We start from the raw sequence: 13809 nt of genomic DNA, 5'->3' as shown, positions 1-13809 counted from the left end.
TGATATTCCACAGAACATCAGCCAAACCCACTGCTGCTTAGTTGTTTTGGGATCCGCACGCCAGTAGTCTACCAGGTAGAGAAAGGAGTTAGTAGAGTTTCTTACTTGACACTGACACCTTGAGAGGAGCAGGCAACTACTGCAACATGGCAGCAGGGAGAAGTGTCTCTGAAACACAAGAGATTCACTGGGGAAACTTTCCCATACCTGACACCATGAAAGGATGTGTCCTCCCATGTCACTTGGCCCTCAGTGTTCCCTTATGTAAAATCCTGTAGTTTGCTACTCCAAGACCTGCTGCTTTGGGCTTTCCCTGGCTGGAAACTTCCTTGGCCCATGCACGGAGCAGGCCAAAATGCCAGAGCATCAGTTGGTGGATACATACCCCAGCTTCCTCTCCCTCAGGAGAGAACCACATATTGCTTTCGACAGGCAACTGCTATAGAAGTTTAGAGAGAGAATAACCACAATGGGCTAGATAGAAAAAGATTCATGGAAGAGGTGGAACTTGACCTCCTAAAAGATAGATCAGATTTTGACAGGCGGCAAAGAGGAGGAAGGGCATTAAGTGGGAGGAATGACATGGAAAAGGTCTAGGGGTGTAATGGCTTCACTTTATTCCAAGTAGGTTAAGCTAAAATTTCTTATCCTCCCTTATTTGTACCAAGCACTGTGCTAGGTTATTTTCCTACTTTCTAAAGGAAGAAGAAGTAGATCAATTTGACTGAGAGTATTTGAGCAAAGGAGCATTCAAAATGTATTAAGAACAGGACTGGAAATTTTAATTCTAACAAGAAGAGTTTGAATTATATTGGTGAGATTTGAGAGTAACATATACAACATTTTTGAAGCGAATTAGATGGTATGGATAGCAAATACTTGAGTAAAATGATATTGGAGGGAAGAAGACCAATTGAGAGACCGCTTGCAATAGGCCAGATAAAGTATGACATAACACGGGCCTCACTAGGATTTAAGGTCATGTGGGATGGATAGGAATTTTTAGACATGAGACTGCAAAAGATATGCATTAGGGGAAAAGGAGAGATCAAGGATGACCCCAAGGTTTCTTATGTGATGGTGGAGGGTGTGAGGAGATGTCAAATAACAGAGAAGAAATGGGAAATCTGGAAAGTGAAAGAAATGATTAATTTGTTTTACCACCCCCTTTCTTTTTCTGCAAAGCCTTGCCCCTAGAGACTTCTGAAACCTAATACCAAATTCAGTTTTTGTGAATTGAATTCACTAAGGGAGGAAGTGTTGAACCAGATTCTAAGCCTCCCTGAGCTCCTGCCTTTTGTATTCTTCATGTATTATAATATTTAATAGAAGAGGGACTGTGCTTTCTAATTCGTATTCCAATTTGCCGTCCACATGGAGAATCTTATTTTCACAACACCAGGGGTTGGAGACTTTCTAAATTTGGAATTTCCCAACTCCCATCAGGATAAGTGATACTTTTTATGTTCCTTAAATATAGTGTTTGGGCATTTAATTATATTATGCAAAATTAGTAAACAGCTATTTCAAGACAGCGCTGATTAAAACGAATCTGCAAGGTGTGGTATTTATTAGTATTTTGTTTTCAGAGCCAAGTGATATAGTGTCCTAGCCCTTGAAGTTGAAATATGAGTGGCGCCTAGAAAATGATATAACAGTGATGACAGCTGGTGTTTTAAGTTTCAATGAAATAGTTGTTTTGATGATTTCTTATGAAACTGATTAGTCCCCTCAGGGTTTGGCTGAGAGAGAGACAGACACCTGTACTCTCCTTTTTTCCTTTCCATTTTTCACATAGCCTGGTGGATGGTCCTTACCTCTTAGAGATTTTTTGCTCTTCTATATTGCTAGATGTCGTGTCAGCTGAAAGAGTTGTTGACCAGGGAGAATCCAGCACTGTATATGCTGTAGATGAAGATGGCTATAGATGAAGAACTGGGGATTGCAGCGGAAAGATGATGAAGCTCAAGCCACTGTAAGCTTCATTCTGTCATGTGATTACGTGCCAACAGAGTCCCATGGCTACCGTGTGCCTTCAGGAACTCAACACACGTTGCTATGTTCAGTTCTGCAGGTTTCTTTGTGAAAATAATGTGTCAGTTACAATATATTTTAAAATCTTTCTCTCCTTCTCTGTATGTCCCTCCATATTTGTATGCCCTTTCTTATTTTTAAGGGATTATGAATTGCAAACACTTACATGCTTGCTGCTGGATGGTGTCTGGCCTATGAAATCTGCCTTAATTCCAGATGTTTACGTGTAACACGATTCCACAGCCAGGCTGTTGTTCTAGAGACTGATAATTTTAGAGACAGCAGTTTTAGGTCAGATTGAAAACTTCTGGTATGACTTCACCAGACTGTGTCTGAAGATCATCACCAACATACAGATAATATTTTCTTTATGTCTTTGGCCACCCAGGGTATTACATGCAAATCACTATATCAGTTTGATCATATATAGATCCCACTGGTAGCCTACTTCTGGGAAGGTGTCCACTGTTGGCCTATATCCCTTTCCCAGAACGCCTATAAATGTTTTGAAATATGGATATATTGCATAGAAATTTAATTTTCAGTAATTAATAGAGGAAAAATCTAAAATCTATGAATTTCTTATGTATACTTTTCCTTTTTTTATCTCAAATTCCAGTCTGTGAAAACCTTCATTTCTCCCTTGGTGCTGAAGGGGATGATTAAGCTGTGTATTCCAGGGCCTCAGCTTTGGGAATCACTTCTATGCCTTCCAAAAACCATGGGTACCTACATTGCCTATGGTATATTTTCAACTATGTGCCTGGTTCTTTGGTTATTTTCGTATCAACACATTTTTACCCTTTTTTTTTTTTTTTTTTTTACCCCTAGGATTTTTCCTCTTTCTAGTCATTCCTTTGTACCCCTTGTGTCAGGTATCATTTTCATTTCCCACTGGTAAAGGCTTTTGGTCAAATTATCAACTTACTATGTACTCTTCACTGAAAGGGACATAGGTTATTTCTTGTCATTTTGATGTCTTTTCTTTCAGGAGCTAGCTACCTTTCCCCTGTTTGGTAGGACTGTCTGATCACATGGTCTCACCTCCTCTGTTACCCAGTTCTGGCTGGCCAAAATGCCCCATCCCTTTAGCCTGAACCCTGATTTGTTCAGGTGTGGCCATGTAATCTAAGCCAAGCCAATCATAGTTCTTTCTAGAATTTTTGTGAGAACTTTCAGTAAACTGTCCCTTTCTTATGTTTACTTTGGATTGCTAGCTGTAAAGAGCATAAAACTTAGGACTGGCAAGGACTATCTTTGCCACAAAAAGGGAGAGGGTGCCTAAGAATGAAGCCAGCACAGACAAAACAAAGCCAGGAGAGAGAGAGAGGGCTGCATTAAGTCCTTAAGTCATGGTTGAGCCCTAGGCTCCAAGCTAGGACTTTTCAGGTACATGGGCCAATGAGTCTTCTTTTCTGCATAAGCTTGTTTGAGTTGGGTTTCTGTCACAGCATCCGAAATATTTCTGACTAAAATATGAATGCAAAATGCCAGTTATAAGTCAAGGAATGTCACCTTAAACAAGAAAAGGTCTCACCAGCCTACGACTAGAAATATAATTTCAAATATATTAAGTAATCAATTATGAATGAGAGGCGCTAGATTCTTGTCATCCAGAAGGTAGGGACAAGAAGCCAAAAATGTCTTCAGTTATATCAGGTCTTTCTCACCATTGCCCAGAAATGGGTCCCTCAAAGAGGTCCCTGGCATTTTTTGTTCCTTGTCATGCTGCCTCACCACTGCTTCTGACACTTTTTTAAAGCCCAGGACTCTGTCTCCCTCAGATCTCTGCATCAAACACCAACTTGGCCTTGTGAAGTGTGGGGCTGCTCTTCTCTTTATCATTCCTTCTCAAACCTGAGAGAAGAGCCTTCTCTTGATCTGGACATCATAATTGTGAGCAGAGCGTAATTTTTTTTTTTTTTAAAGATTTTATTGGGGAAGGGGAACAGGACTTTATTGGGGAACAGTGTGTACTTCCAGGACTTTTTTCAAGTCAAGTTGTTGTCCTTTCAGTCTTAGTTGTGAAGGGCGCAGCTCAGCTCCAGGTCCAGTTGCCATTGCTAGTTGCAGGGGGCGCAGCCCACCATCCCTTGCGGGAGTCAAACTGGCAACCTCGTGGTTGAGAGTCTGCGCTCCAACCAACTGAGCCATCCGGGAGGCAGCTCAGCTCAAGGTGCCGTGTTCAATCTTAATTGCAGGGGGTGTTGCCCACCATCCCTTGTGCGACTCAAGGAGTTGAACCGGCAACCTTGTGGTTGAGAGCCCACTGGCCCACGTGGGAATCGAACCGGCAGCCTTCGGAGTTAGGAGCATGGAGCTCCAACTGCCTGAGCCACCGGGCCGGCCCCAGAGTGTAATTTTTAAGAGTCGCATGCTCTACCGACTAAGCTAGCCGGGCACCGCTATAACAACCGTGTTTAGATGGGTTCTACTCACAGCCCACAGGCTCAGATGCCACTGCTTGGCTCCCAGCTTGACAGAAGAGGCAGAGGCCAAACCACTCCAAGTTCTCAAAGCGTGTGCAGCTCTCAGAGCCACGACCCAGGGAAGGCATGCAATGACTAGTTCCCTCGGTCTAAGGCCCACCTCTCTAAACCTCATTTCCTGTTCTGAAAGCAACTTATTTCTTAGACAGTTGACTACAGAAATGACTTCTCCAGGTAGGGAAAGCCTATCCCACCCACAAGAGTATGGTGTTGCTCACTGGCCCCAGCAAGAGAATGACTCAGCACGATTTGCCAACACCAGTGCTTTCCTTCAGGGACACCTTGCGTGGGACAGCACCAGTCCAGCCCTATTGAACTGCTTCCTCCTATGCTTTTCTCCCAGCAAGAGGTGAAGCTCATCTCTTAATATCTGCCACTCCGCTTAATGCTGCCTAATGAAGACACACATCCAAATACTGCCTAGAATTAAGGCCAAACTCTGACTCTGTTGCGAAGTAGCGGTATCATATTTCAAAAGTAGATTAACCACTATGAGCCTCCATTTTCTTCACATGAAAAATGGAGACAAAGACTGTACTTACCTCACAGGTTGAAAGATTAACTGAGACAATATATTTCCGTTCTTAACACACGGACTGACTCGTAGTAAGTTCTTGAAAATGGAAGCCTCTACAGTCCGCTTCAGTGAGCTTTTACGTACAAAAGAATATGGCACACCTTCCAAAGAACAGGAGACAGTAGCAGGCAGAGTGCAATATAGTGTCTGCATGATGGAACACTGCCTCCTAACCAACGAAAAGTGGGGAGCAGGGATGTTGGTAAAGACATCACCGTGCTGTGATGACACTCACTGGCTCAGATCACCTGCAACACTTAGTAGCCAGACTAAAACAGCTGCCTTTAGGTCAGTGATGGCTTCAAAGTTTACCTGAAGAAAACTTGGTTGGCACTTGCTTTTTAAAGTGTGAAAGTAAAGAGCCCCTGCTAATAGTTCTCCTAAATCAAGAAAGCTACCTTCCCCAGAGATTAAAGTACTCGTCTACCTCTTGAGAAAGACAATTTCTTGCAACTTGTAAGACATTTCCTCCAACTTCTACTTGTCCCAGCTTTAAAAGCCTTTTCTAGGATACCCTGTTCCATTATATTTAAGTGGTTATCGGTGTGAAACACAATGATAAGTGGTTCTGTTTTGTTAGAAGAATGGAGATAGTGTGATGGGTGAGCTTGTTTATTATGCATCTACTTTGAGCCCTGTACTGTGTGAGGCACTGGATTTATGCTGGGAATAAAGCAGGTACGTTCTCGGTGCTAAAGAAGCTATTATATCAGTAGGGAAAAGCAAACAAAGAAAGGGAACAAAGTTCCTACGAAGGGATAAAGAGTAGTGCTTTTCAAACATTAGTGTACATATGCATGTAAAACCCCTTGGGAGCTTGTTAAATGGCAGATTCTGATTCAGCAAGTCTGGGGTGGGGCCTGAGAGTCTGCATTTCTGTCAGTTTCCCTGGTGCTGCTGGTGCTGCTGGTATAAAGACCACTTTAAATAATAAGGTAGAGCAAAAAGGGCTATGCTTTTAATTAAAGCAGTACCTTATTTTTTTTTTTTTTTTTTTTTTTTTTTTAGTTTTAATAGGAGGTATACCAAAGATGAGCAGCTACACAGGCGGGAAGGGATGACTATCTGATAATTTCTAGTTTCTCAGTAAATTATGAGAATGAGGGAGGAGAAGTTTGAATAGAAAATTTCAGAAGAGAAAAGACAGCATAAAAGCCATCACTGAGAGAGGAAAAGTAAGCCCTAAAGGAATACATAGTTACATTTTCAAGCAGGGTTGAGGACCCATTTGAGATTTACAACTATGAACTAAGTGTGAAATCAGTCTACAACATATAACACCTGTGTGCCCACACGGAGAACGGGATGTTTGGATCTCTCTGTTGTTGGGCTTTTGCCAATTGAATATGACAGAGGGAGTAGGGGTTAGAAAGGGGAAGGTCTTTTAAAAACTGGTTGTAATGATGACCATAAAATCTAGGCTGGACAAGAATGGAGGTAAACTTACTGTTCCTGCCAAACGTGTGTCAGTTGAGATAGCAACATTAATTTCTCTGAAGAGAAATGTTAAGGTCATTCTGGGAAAAACATACTGGCTCATATGAGAACAGACTATTATCTTTAAAAAGCATTTTAATCGAGGAATGAGAGGAATATGGGTTTTCTGTGATTCCTTGTGTTTTTTTTAAGAGTGTATTTAGCTGTAAGAACAGATTACTCAACAAACAGAAGCCTAAATAGTATCTAATATAACAAGAAATCCAGAGACGGAACCATTGTTTTTTCAATTGCTCAGTGATGCTATCTTGGATCCAATCTCTTTGTATCTCCTTTTTTTTTTTCTCCAACCTCCAAGTTACTGCCTTCTGCTTACACGATGGCTGCTGCTACTCCATGTGTTCAAGTCCAGAAGAAAGGCAGATGGGAAGTGCCAACGCCAATTGTCTCTTTTAAATCAGAAATACAAAAGGGGTTTTCCCAGAAACCCCTTAGCAAATTTCCACTTACATTGTATTTTTTTTTACTTAAAGTTTATTGGGGTGACAATTGTTAGTAAAATTACATAGGTTTCAGGTGTACAATTCTGTATTACATCATCTATAAATCACATTGTGTGTTCACCACCCAGAGTCAGTTCTCCTTCCATCACCATAGATTTAATCCCCTTTACCCTCATCTCCCACCCCCCCCACCCCCCTTACCCTCTGATAACCACTAAACTATTGTCTGTGTCTATGAGTTTTTGTTTCTCATTTGTTTGTCTTGTTCTCTTGTTGTTTTTGGTTTATATACCACATATCAGTGAAATCATATGGTTCTCTGCTTTTTCTGTCTGACTTATTTCGCTTAGCATTATACTCTCAAGATCCATCCATGTTGTCACAAATGGTCCTATTTCATCTTTTCTTACCGCCGAATAATATTCTATTGTGTATATATACCACAACTTCTTTATCCATTTATCTATTGAAGGACATTTTGGTTGTTTCCATGTCTTGGCCACTGTAAATAAAAGTGCAATGAACATTAGAGCACACGTGTCTTTATGTATAAATGTTTTCAGATTTTTTTGGTAGATACCCAGGAGAAGGATTGCTGGGACATACGGTAGTTTTATTCATAATTTTTTGAGGAACCTCCACATTGCCTTCCATAACGGCTGCACCAGTCTGCATTCCCACCAACAGTGTATGAGGGTTCCTTTTTCTCCACAGCCTCTCCAGCACTTGTTACTATTTGTCTTGTTGATGATAGCCATTCTAACCAGGGTGAGGTGATATCTCATTGTGGTTTTTATTTGCATTTCTCTGATGATTAGTGATGTTGAGCATTTTTTCATATGCCTGTTTGCCACTTGTATGTCCTCTTTGGAGAAATGTCTCTTCAGGTCCTCTGCCCATTTTTCAATTGGGTTGTTTGTTTTTGTTGTTGAGTTACATGCGTTCCTTGTATATTTTGGATATTAGCCCCGTATCGGAGGCACTGTTTGCAAAAATCTTCTCCCATTCAGTTGGTTGCCTCTTTATTTTGTCGATGGTTTCTTTTGCTGTGCAGACGCTTTTAAGTTTGATATAGTCCCATTCATTTATTTTGGCTTTTACTTCCCTTGCCTTTGGAGTCAAATTCATAAAATGCTCTTTGAACCCAAGGTCCATAAATTTAGTACCTATGTTTTCTTCTATGCAGTTTATTGTTTCAGGTCTTATGTTTAAATCTTTGATCCACTTTGAATTAATTTACATGGTGAGAGATAGCAGTCCAGTTTCATTCTTTTGCATGTGGCTTTCCAATTCTGCCAGCACCATTTATTGAAGAGGCTGTCTTTTCTCCATTGTATGTTTTTTGCTTCTTTGTCAAAAATTATCTGCCCATATTTGTGTGGTTTTATTTCTGAGTTCTCAATTCTATTCCATTGGTTTACATGTCTGTTTTTCTGCCAGTTCCATGCTGTTTTGATTATTGTTGCCCTGTAGTACAAGCTAAAATCAGGGAGTGTGATACCGCCAGCATTGTTCTTTTTTCTTAAGATTGCCTTGGCTATTCAGGGTCTTTTGTGGTTCCAAACAAATCTGATGATTTTTTGTTCTATTTCTTTAAAAAATGCCTTTGGGATTTTGATGGGGATTACATTAAATCTGTATATTGCTTTGGGTAATATGGCCATTTTAACTATGTTGATTCTTCCAATCCATGAGCACGGAATGTCTTTCCATTTCTTTGTGTCTTCTTCAATTTCTTTTAAAAATGTCTTACAGTTTTCCGCATATAGGTCTTTCACATCCTTGGTTAAGTTTATTCCTAGGTATTTTATTCTTTTTGCTGCAATTGCAAAAGGAATTTGTTTTTTATTTCTTTTTTTGAGATTTCATTGTTAGTGTATAGGAATGCAATGGACTTTTGTATGTTGATTTTGTAGCTGGCAACTTTACTGTATTCATTGATTGTTTCTAATAGCTTTTTGGTGGAGTCTTTAGGGTTTTCTATATATAGCATCATGTCATCTGCAAAGAGTGACCGTTTAACTTCTTCATTCCCAATTACGATGCCTTTTATTTCTTTCTCTTGCCTAATTGCTCTGGCGAGGACTTCCAACGCTTTTTTGAAAAGCAGAGGTGATAGGGAACAGCCTTGTCGTGTTCCTGAATGTAGAGCAAAGGGCTTCAGTTTTTCACCGTTAATTATGAGACTAGCTGAGGGTTTGTCACATATGGCCTGTATTATGTTAAGGTATTTTCCTTCTATACCTATTTTATTAAGTGTTTTAATCATAAATGGATGTTGTATCTTTTTTTTTTTTAAAGATTTTATTGGGGAAGGGGAACAGGACTTTATTGGGGAACAGTGTGTACTTCCAGGACTTTTTTCCAAGTCAAGTTGTTGTCCTTTCAATCTTAGTTGTGGAGGGTGCCGTTCAGCTTCAAGTTGTTGTCCTTTCAGTCTTAGTTGTGGAGGGCGCAGCCCAGCTCCAGATCCAGTCGCCGTCTTCTAGTTGCAGGGGGCACTGCCCACCATCCCCTGCGGGAGTCGAACCGGCAACCCTGTGGTTGAGAGCCCACTGGCCCATGTGGGAATCGAACCGGCAGCCTTTGGAGTTAGGAGCATGGAGCTCTAACCGCCTGAGCCACCGGGCCAGCCCTGGATGTTGTATCTTGTCAAATGCTTTTTCTGCGTCAATTGATATAATCATATGATTTTTGTCCTTTATTTTGTTTATGTGATGTATCACATTGATGAATTTGCGTATGTTGAAACTTGTGCTCCTGGGATGAACCCCACTTGGTAGTGATAAATAATCTTTTTAATGCATTGTTGCATTCGATTTGCTAGAATTTTGTTTAGGATTTTTGCATCTGGATTCATCAGAGATAGTGGTCGGTAGTTTTCTTTTTTTGTGTTGTCCTTACCAGGTTTTGGTATCAGGGTAATGTTGACCTCATAAAATGAGTTAGGGAGTACTGTCTCTTCTTTAATTTTTTGGAAGAGTTTGAGCAAGTTTGGTATTAGATCCTCTTTGAACGTTTGGTGGAATTCATTAGTGAAGCCATCTGGTCCCAGACTTTTGCTTTTAGGAAGGTTTTGGATGACTGATTCAATTTCATTACTGGTGATCGGTCTGTTTAGATTTTCCAGTTCTTCATGGTTCAGCCTAGGAAGGCTATATGTTTCTAAGAACTTGTCCATTTCTTCTAGATTATTGAGTTTGGTGGCATATAGTCCTTCATAGAATTCTTGGATGATCCTTTGTATTTCTGTGGCTTCTGTGATAACTTCCCCTTTTTCATTTCTGATTTTTTTTATTAGTGGCTTCTCTCTTTTTATCTTAGTGAGCCTAGCCAAGGGTTTGTCAATTTTGTTAATCTTTTCAAAGAACCAATTCTTTATCAGATTAATTTTTTCTATTATCTTTTTGTTCTCTATTTCATTTAGTTCTGCTCTGATTTTTATTATTTCCTTTCTTCTGCCGACCTTAGGTTTCATTTGGTCTTCATTTTCTATTTCTTTAAGGTGTAACGTGAGGTTATTTATTTGGGATTTTTCTTGTTTCTTGAGATAGGCCTATAATGATATAAATTTCCCTCTTAAAACTGCTTTTGCTGCATCCCAAAAATTTTGGTAGGATGTATTTTCATTCTCATTTGTTTCTATGTATCTTTTGATCTCTCCTCTAATTTCTTCTTTGACCTGGTCATTATTTAAAAGTATGTTGTTTAATCTCCATGTATTTGTGTTTTTTCCTGCTTTCTTTTGCAGTTGAGGTCCAATTTCAAAGCCTTGTGATCAGAGAACATGCTTGGCATGATTTCAATTTTCTTAAATTCGATGAGGTTAGTTTTATGTCCCAATACATGGTCTATGCTTGAAAATGTTCCACTAGAAAAAAATGTATAGTCTGATGTTTTAGGATGAAGTGCTCCATAAATGTCAATTATGTCCACTTTATCTAACGTGTCATTTAGGGCTGCTATTTCATTATTTATTTTCTGTTTGGATGATGTATCCATAACTGTCAATGATGTATTTAAGTCCCCTAGTATAATTGTGTTTTGGTCAATATCTCCCTTTAGTTCTGTTAGTAGTTGCTTGGTATATTTCAGTGCTCCCTGATTGGGGGCATAAATATTGATGATTCTTATGTCTTTTTGTTGTACAGTCCCTTTTACCATTATGAAATGTCCATTTTTCTCTCTTGTTACGTTTTTCACCCTGAAGTCTGTTTCATCTGATATCAGAACGGTTACACCTGATTTTCTCTGGATACCATTTGCTTGGAGTGTCAATTTCCACCCTTTCACTTTGAGTCTATGCTTGTCCTTATAGCTGAGATGTGTCTCTTGGAGACAGCATATGGTTTGGTTTAGTTTTTTTGACCCAATCTGCTACTCTGCCTTTTTGCTGGTGAGCTCAGTCCATTTACATTTAGGGTGATTATTGATAGGTGAGAATTTCCTATCATTCTATCTTTAGTTTTTTGGAAAGATTGTGTCTCCATTGTTTCTTTGCCTTTTTGTGTTGTCTATTATTTCTGTGTGGTGGTATTCTATGATGTTTCCCTCTGTTTCTTCTTTTATTACAGTATATATTTCAGTTCTGGATTTTTTTTTGAGTGGTTACCATTAGGTTTATGTAAAAGAAAGTTTGATATTTAGAGTATTCCATTTTCTTCAGCACGCTTACTTTCTTCATTCCCACATTCTGGTTCAGGCCTTTACTCTCCCCCTTTTCATGTTTTGGTTGCCACAAATTGTCCCTGTTGATGTTGGTCGAATAGCCTCCTTTAGTAAGTCTTGTAGTGCAGGTCGTGTATTAGAAAATTCCCTCAGCTTCTGTATGTCTGGAAAGGTCTTTATTCCTCCTTCATATCTAAAAGATATCTTTGCTGGGTATATTATTCTTGGCTCATAATTTCTCTCTTTCAATAGTTTGAATATTTGGTTCCACTCCCTCCTGGCTTGTAGAGTTTCTGCTGAGAAATCTGATCATAATCTAATGGGCTTTCCTTTGTAGGTTACCCTCTTCTTTTCCCTGGCTGCCTTGAGGATTCTTTCTTGGTCATTGATTTTAGACAGCTTCAATACAATGTGTCGTGGAGAAGGCCTGTTGGGGTTGGGGTAATTAGGTATTCTCTTTGCTTCTTGGATTCGAAGGATCCAGTTCTTTCCACAAGTTTGGGAAGTTATCATCGACTATTTGTTTGAACATACTCTCTGTTCCCTTCTCTCTTTCTTCTCCTTCTGGTATGCCCATTATTATTATATTGCTCTTTCTGCTGGAGTCAGAAAGTTCTTGTAGAGTTCTTTCATTTCTTTTAAGTCTCAAGTCTCTTTCTTCTTCCATCCATGTCATTTCCAGGTTTCTATCGTCGATGTCACTGATTGTTTTCTCCATCTGGTCAACTCTACTACCTAAGCTGGCTATTTCATTCTTAATTTCTTCTATTGAGTTCTTAATCTCCAGAAATTCTATTTGGTTGTTTTTTAAAATTTCAATCTCTTTGGCAAAATATTTATGTTGTTCTTTGATTGTGTTTCTGAGTTCATTAAACTGCCTTTCTGTGTTTTCTTGCATCTTGTTGAGTTTTTTCAAAACTGCAATCTTGAATTCTCTGTGATTGAAGTCACATATTTCCGTATCTTTAAGTTCATTTTCTGGAGACTTTTCATTTTCTTTCTGAGCTGTTTTATTGCCTTGGTTATTCATAGCAATTAATGATTTATTATTTCTCTTCCTAGACATCTACAGGAGTGGCTTCTGCAACAGGTTGATAGGAAGAGGTCTTTCTTTTGTTTTCCAGTACGTGTTGGTAGAATGTTTTATTTTGTGTCCTACTGCAGCCCTTGTTTCTCTCTCACACGGTAGTGTTATGTTTTCTCTGCACTATTCCAGCTTCTCACACAATGGGGGGATTCCCTGGGAGACAGGCTTCTCCTCTGTTAACAGTTCACCTGGGTCATAGGGCGCCGTGTCCCTGTGGGAATGCTGAGAGCTTTTGAAGTTCCAGTGCTCTTCCTGCACCAGATTCAGAGCCCATATGTTTCAGCAGTTCTGATCCGCCCAGATAGGTGGGGCCAGGGGCGGGGTGAGTTGTGAGAGGTGGCCCAGAGCAATGGCAGCAACCACCACCACAGCCGGTCCTGTTTCCACAGTTCCCTCCCCTTTGCCGTAACTAGTTGGGCTGCGAGTCTGTGTCTGCGGTCTACAGTTCTCAGAACTGCAAATATTCTGTTCGTTTGATCTGACACTGCTACTGTTCCGCTTCTAGCACCAGGCAGGTGGGGACGGGGCGAGCTCTGGGAGGGTAGGGAGGGGACAGCTAGTCTCAGTGCCTAAGGTTTCTATTCTCTGCTCAGCAGTAAGGGCTTAAACCACCGTTTTCAGCCTTCTTCCCTCCGTCTTTTCTCCGAGGTCTCTGCCGTGAGCATTGGGTTCAGCCGTGTTATATGCTGTCCCCTCAGCCCTGTAGGCCACAAGCGGAGCCCCAGCAGTCTGAGTTCTTCCCTCTCCCGCAGCTGCGGTCGTTCCAGGATGCAGCGAGCTCGGAGCACTGAGCTAGGTCTGCATCCTGTGCCTGCCTGGCTCCGTCTCTGCACTTTTCCCTTCCCTCCTACCCCGCTCACACGATTTGCCCTCCTTTAGGTGAATTCAGCAGTGAGACGCCTTGTCTTGCCTGTCTGCTGTGCAGGTAGTCCTTTGTGGAGTTATAGCTGTATAATTCGTTGTAAATTCCAGGGGAGATTTCCAGAGGCTCACCTTACGCAGCCATTTTGATGA

This window comes from Rhinolophus ferrumequinum, chromosome 8 (assembly GCF_004115265.2).
Source record: "Rhinolophus ferrumequinum isolate MPI-CBG mRhiFer1 chromosome 8, mRhiFer1_v1.p, whole genome shotgun sequence".
Taxonomy (NCBI): Eukaryota; Metazoa; Chordata; class Mammalia; order Chiroptera; family Rhinolophidae; genus Rhinolophus; species Rhinolophus ferrumequinum.
This window is presented reverse-complemented; position numbering follows the sequence as displayed.